We start from the raw sequence: 6,879 nt of genomic DNA on the forward strand, positions 1-6,879 counted from the left end.
ATTTCTGCTGGTGTGGTAAGTTCTGGTTGGTCGCTTAGCTGCGTTTCCCTTAAATTCCGGGCTACGACCATAACATGAGGTTCGAATTCGGTAGCGTCTTGTTGGGGATGTTCTTCTTCCTCGATTCTGTTTTTTTTTTTTTTCTCGTAAGTTGCGGCGAACAATTCCGCCAGGCGTAAAGCATCAAAGACTAAGAGTGTTGTCTTGCAGCATTGCCGATTTTCTTGGTCTGGTCCCTCTGATTTTTGGATTAACTTCCAATCGTCTCTAGAATTGAGTTGCAGTGTACTCATTCTGTCTTCTCAGACTTCTGCTCTGCATTCCAGCATGCGGCAGAGAATTTCCTTATTTAGTTTGTTTACTTCTCTCCTGCCTTGTGGTTTCGAGCGCGAAGTCATTTGCGTCTTGCTGTGTTTTTCAGGTACTTGAGGTCTTGGACTAGAGGTGGAAGGGTATGGAGAAGTAGTGGGACAAGCTATGTTCTGTTGCATTTTGTTAGGGTGTGTTGCCTTCATCAGGGTTAGGTATACACTCAGGGGTAGACCCATTGTTCTCCTTTGATTGACAGTCCATTAGCCTATTGTTCTCCTTTGATTGACAGGTCCTTAACCTATTGTTCTGCTGAAGGGTTCCTTCTTTTTGACTGACAAGTCCTTAACCTATTGTCCTTCACCTCCTCCCCCTCCTTTCTCCCTCAGGAAACTCCAGCCCACCCCCACCCCCTCGCTGTTACAAGTACACTTTCAGTGTTGAGTTACTGGAATAGCCCCTCTCACTCTTATCAAATTGATTGACTATGGAATTAAATTGATCAATTAATTAACACCTCCCCCTCTGGTAAACACCCACCCCTCCCACCCTCCCTCCCGGAAACAGGTGGGAAAAAGATTCGGTTGATCAGTCATTTGGAGGTAATTCGATATCAGTTTATGGAATTTGTTCAAACAATTTAGGCAATGTATAGAATGTTGTTTAATTATTCATGGCAATGTATGGAACATAGTTTATTTAGTTAGCTAAAGAATTTCTGCACAAACCGTTTGTAGTATATGGAATATTGTTTAAACAGTTTAGACAATGTGTGGAATGTTGTTTATTTAAACAATTTGGGGGATTCAATGCAGTGTATGGAATATAGTTTATTTATTTATTTAAAGAATTTTTCAGGAAATCGATCACTGCCCCCATCACCCCATCCCCCTTCCTCTCCCCTCCCCACTCCCCCTCCACTCCTCTAAGGAAACTGGCGGCTCTGCGGTGGAGAGGAAGGATCTCGCGAAGGGAATTTCAAGGACATACTGATGATTTATAAAAAGAAAAAAAATCAGTTGTAAGGGTTGAAATTCTCTTGCTCATCACTCTCTGCTGTTTGAAAAGATGCAGGTCTTGTAAGAAGTAATTAAATCGATCACTCTTCTTTTTAGTCCAATCACGCAAGTAATATGGTCATGAAACACACATCACATGTACTTGCACAGTTAAAAATCTTTTGATCATGAAGCACACACAGCCCACCAACTCCTGTCCACTGGACCCCATGGAACACCACTGCACACGCTGCCAGCAGTTGTAATGCACTGGCGGTCCTTGCAAAGTGACAATGTGACTGTCAGCTGCTGAACCACGTCCAGATGTCAGTTCAGGTCCCGCAAGGATGAGGTGGCTGCATTCCTTTCATGCCTGACACCTGAGAAATACCTGTCAAAACATGTGTTCACCTAGGCACCATTGTTTGTGCAATGAAACACAGCTTTGTACCTGCGTTTCAGCGAGTTGTTCGCATTGTGGTTCACCCTTACAGACTCAGCTAAAAGGTTCTCTATGATATACTGACGTCACAAGTCTATGTAAATAAGAGCCAAGTCTCTCTCTCTCTCTGTGAACGCACTATAGAAATCTGTTGCAATGCTTCCCAGAATAGCATAAGGTGCATTATTTCTAGTGATCCTAATAGGTGATGTGAGACACGTCGGCCACGCGCATGTGTTTACCTGCCCAGCAAGGCTGACGCATCGCCACAAGATGTGTGCATAGCATGCCTGGAGTTTTTGGTGTCCTACACCTACTGGTCTGGAGATGAGCTAATACCACAATGTTGGATGATGGATAGCATCACACAAGAGATGGATGGTCTGCTTCAGTTAGTCTTTGAACACCTGATCAAAAAATACATCATCTTACACTCAGAACTTCCCATAAATAACTTGCCCCAGACCCCTTCTTGTTCGAACCAGTCTGTAGAGGCTCCTGTGTCCCAGAACAAAGGATTTCTTTTGAATGAATAGAACATTAATTGTTGGTAAGGCAGGTGCCAGGTTGAGATTCATTGGGAGAGTCTTGAGGAAGTGCAGTCCATCAACAAAGGAGGTGGCTTACAAAACACTAGTTCAACCTATACTTGAGTATTGCTCATCAGTGTGGGATCCATACCAGATCAGGTTGACAGAGGAGATAGAGAAGATCAAAAGAGGAGCGGCGCGTTTCGTCACAGGGTTGTTTGGTAAGCGTGATTGCGCTACGGATATGTTTAGCAAACTCAAGTGACAGACTCTGCAAGAGAGGTGCTCTGCATCGCGGTGTAGCTTGCTGTCCAGGTTTTGAGAGGGTGCATTTCTGGATGAAGTGTCGAATATATTGCTTCCCCCCCCTACTTATACCTCCCGAGGAGATCACAAATGTAAAATTAAAGAGATTCAAGCGTGCACGGAGGCTTGCTGGCAGTCATTCTTCCCGCGAACCATACGTGACAGGAACAGGAAAGGGAGGTAATGACAGTGGCACATAAAGTTCCCTCTACCACACACTGTTGGATGGCTTGTGGAGTATAAATGTAGATGTAGATGTAGATGTAGAAAGCGTTAAATTGGCAGTATCAGTCAGCTGGACAATTTACGTCGGAGGGAATAATGGTCCAGCGCAAACACATGTCCAAATATTAGGATCTGCTACATACTTGATATCGATAAGTATTGTGTAAGTGGTATAATATTCTGGCAAACCCTGTAAAAATAGATGTGTTCTTGCAATTCCAGAATCTCGAGATGGGAGTAGAAGGCAAGCAAGCAAGGAACCAAATAGGTTTGGGCCAGAAACAGTGACGCCATTGTGACGAGGGGAACTGACCCGGCCTTTGTATAACAGTCTTTGCGGTATATGTACGAGTATCTGGTGGTCGCTACTGATCATCCTAGAGGGAGGGGGATATAGATTCAGCACATCGATTGCCGTAACTTTGTACACTGGTGCAGAGAGTTGAAAAAAGCTTCTGGCTTTTGATGATTTGGCTCATGGCTCCCCTGGTCGAGCAATTAGTGAACTAATCCCCGGTCTGCATTGAGTCGCCTTCAGGGCTGTGTGTGTCACGTATATACTCTGTGGGTATTTGAGAAGATTGAATACAAAGAGTGTTTGCATTGGGAGTATTGATAGCATTCAAACTCCTATCACTCAGGTCCTCCTGGGATTTGGGATCATCCACAGCCAGCTCCCCTCTCTCTGGTTGACATGCTCTTCTGCAACTGCAGTCATGAGCCAAAGTTTCCTCCGTGGGCACTGCACAGCAGCATGGTGAGTATGTGGGATGTATTTGATGATCTGTAGTCCACTTTTGCAGGGTTTAAGTGTCAGTGCAACATGGCGATCTGTTCGAAATAGTTTTGTCGCTGAAAGTCTCGTCTGCAGAAGAAAAGGCAGACAGTGCTAACACACCAGCAGCATCAGTAATTTGATGGGTAATTTCAGTAAGAGCCAATCAGAATGCTCCATTCATTCACAAGGAATCCTTTGTACTTGGACATAGGAGCCTCTACAGACTGGTTCGATCAAGATGGGGTCTGGGGCAAGTTATCTATGGGAAGTTCTGAGTGTAACATGACGTATTTTTTGTTCAGGTGTTCAAAGACTAGTTGAAACAGACCATCCATCTCTTGTGTGATACTATCCCTCATCCAACATTGTGGTATTAGCTCATCTCCAGACCATTACGTGTAGGACACCGAAAATTCCAGCCAGGCTATGCACACATCTTGTGGCGATGCATCAGCCTTGCTGGGCAGGTAAACACATGGATGCGGCAGGCACGTCTCACGTCTCCCTTTAGGATCGCTAAGAACCATGTGCTCTATGCTGTTCTGGGATGCATTGCAACAGATTTCTATAGCGCATTCAGAGAGAGACTTGGCTCTTATTTACATAGACATGTGACGTCAGTATAACATTGAGAACCTTTTAGTTGAGTCAGTGGGGGGTTCCACTGTGTGAACATCTCGCTGAAACGCAGGTACAAAGCTATGCGCCATGACGAAAGTAACAGTGCCAAGGTGAACACGTGTCTCAACAGGTATTTCTCAGGTGTCAAGCATGAACGGGATGCCACTACCTCCGCCTAGTGGGATCCTAACTGACACCTACAAGTGATTCGGCAGCTGAAGGCCGCGCCATCACTTTGTGGGGGCCACCAGTGCATCTCAATTCCCGGCAACGTGTGCGGTGGCATTCCATGCAGTCCAGTGGACAGGGGACGGTGCGCAGTGCATGCTTCAAGATCGAAAGATTTTTAAATGTGCAAGTACATGTGATGTGTGTTTCATGACCATATTACCTGCGTGATTGGACTAAAAAGAAGGATGATCGATTTAAAACTGAAATCAGGAAGGCATTGAAAGAGAAACAACATTTGGACCTGGAAATATACAAGGTGCATTTATTACCAGCTAGTCAACTTACCCCTTTGATATTTTCAAATTTGTTGCTCCTTACTGACGATAAAATTAGCTTTCTACGAGAAGAGATTACCAATAGGCAGAAAAACAAGATAAAATTTTTAATAAAACAACAGTGTAAGTTAAGAATAGAACAAACGAATGAAATGCAAAAAAAATTTCCCAGTGTAGTTAATTCATCAAATATCGAATTTACAAATACTGAAATTAATTTATTAAATAAAGGACTTAAATATAATTGATCACCTACACTTAAAGATACTAATGTGAAACGATTAATAGCAGATGTTAGGATTGCTACCAAATTAGCTAAATGTAGTAAAGCGGAAACTTGTCAAACAGCGCACAAAGCTAAAGATGAAAGAAAGTTGAAAGAAGTTGAAAGAAAGGAATAAAAATATTTATGAAATCAATCATCAATTAAAAACAATGAAGGGTATTAATGACAAGCTTTTAACGAATAAAGCCATCGCTATAAAAGCAGACAAAGGGAATACTCTGATTGCTGTAAATGAAGAAACTTACATCTCCAAAACTTTAAATTTTATCAACGAAAATAACACAATAGATGTAACAAAAGATCAAACTGCTTAATTTCAGACAGATATTAAAAGATTAATTGAAAATAACAAGTGGTTGTTCACCCCTAAAGACAAAAGTGTTCTTAAGATAATGAATCCACAAATACCAAAATTAAGTTCACAAATGAAGCTTCACAAAATAAATTTACCAATTCGTCCAATCGTTAATAACAAAAGTTGTCCATCATGTAATTTAAATAAGAAGCTGAACACCATTCTGAAATCCTTTTATGTTTTCGAAAAGAATTTTGGTATTAATAATACATTTCAACTAGCAGAACAAATTTATGACATTATTATTCCCCATGGTGCAAGATTCGCTTCCTTAGATATTACAAATCTGTATACAAATATCCAATTGCTGAAACGATCGAAATTGTAAAAAATAGTCTTATGAAACACAAAAGTATAAATAATGAAGAAATAGCATAATTCATTACATTGCTTGAAAATGTTAATTATTTCATGTTCAATGGGAAGATTTATGTTAAGAATGGTGGTCTTGCATGGGAAATTCGCTAGCAGGTACAATCGCTGATATTTTTGTCAATCATAAACAAATTACATTTTTTGAAACAAACTCCGATTTAAGCAATAAAATTATATATTACAAAAGATATGTGGATGACACGTTATTACTTTTTAATGGCTCCAAAGAAGAGATTGATGACTTGATGAGCAAACTCAATAATAGCCATCCAAAATTGAAATTTACGGTCAAACATGAAAGTAATAAGATGATAAATTTTCTTGACATTACTATTACTAAGCATGAAGGGAGGCACCAGTCTTCAATTTATAGAAAGCTGACTACTACAGATGTAATAATTAACTGCACATCATGTCATCCACATAGATACAAAAAAGCCTTTTTCCAGTCCATGATCCATAGGACCGCTAAACTACCATTAAAAAATGAGGCTGTGCGAAACCAGTTGACTATATTTAAATTGCTACAGCCAACAGATATGAAACCGACTTTATTGATACCCTTTATGATAAAAACTCTGTTCAAAATCCAACACAAAGCAAAGCGAAGAGTAAGTACAAGTTCACCAAAATGACCTATTTTGGCAATATTTCAGATAAAAATCAATAAAATGTTTAGAGATACAAAGCTTACATTCGCCTTTATTACTAACAATTTACTTCAACATATATTGAGACATACCATAAACAATAAGAGTGATAAATATCTAAATTGTGGGGTATATAAAATCACATTTAATAATTGTGATAGTTATTATGTTGGCCAAACTGGTAGAAATTTTCAGATAAGGTATCATGAACATACTACTGGTACATCACGTATTAAATCTGTTTTCAGGCAACACATTAACCAAAATAAGCATTCTCAAGGGACTATCAATAACAATATGAGTAATTTGCATACTGTCCCTAAAGGGCTTTTATTTGATACCCCTGAAGAACTAGAAATCTATATACATCGGGAAATAGATCCAGAAACTCTACTTAACGAACAACTGGATTTCAGAGAGAAATATTTTTTGATCTGTTTCAGGAACTATTCTAAAATATTTCACCCTTCAGAATAATCCATTAGTCTGGATGAGCAG

This window comes from Schistocerca piceifrons, chromosome 5 (assembly GCF_021461385.2).
Source record: "Schistocerca piceifrons isolate TAMUIC-IGC-003096 chromosome 5, iqSchPice1.1, whole genome shotgun sequence".
In the NCBI taxonomy this organism is placed as follows: Eukaryota; Metazoa; Arthropoda; class Insecta; order Orthoptera; family Acrididae; genus Schistocerca; species Schistocerca piceifrons.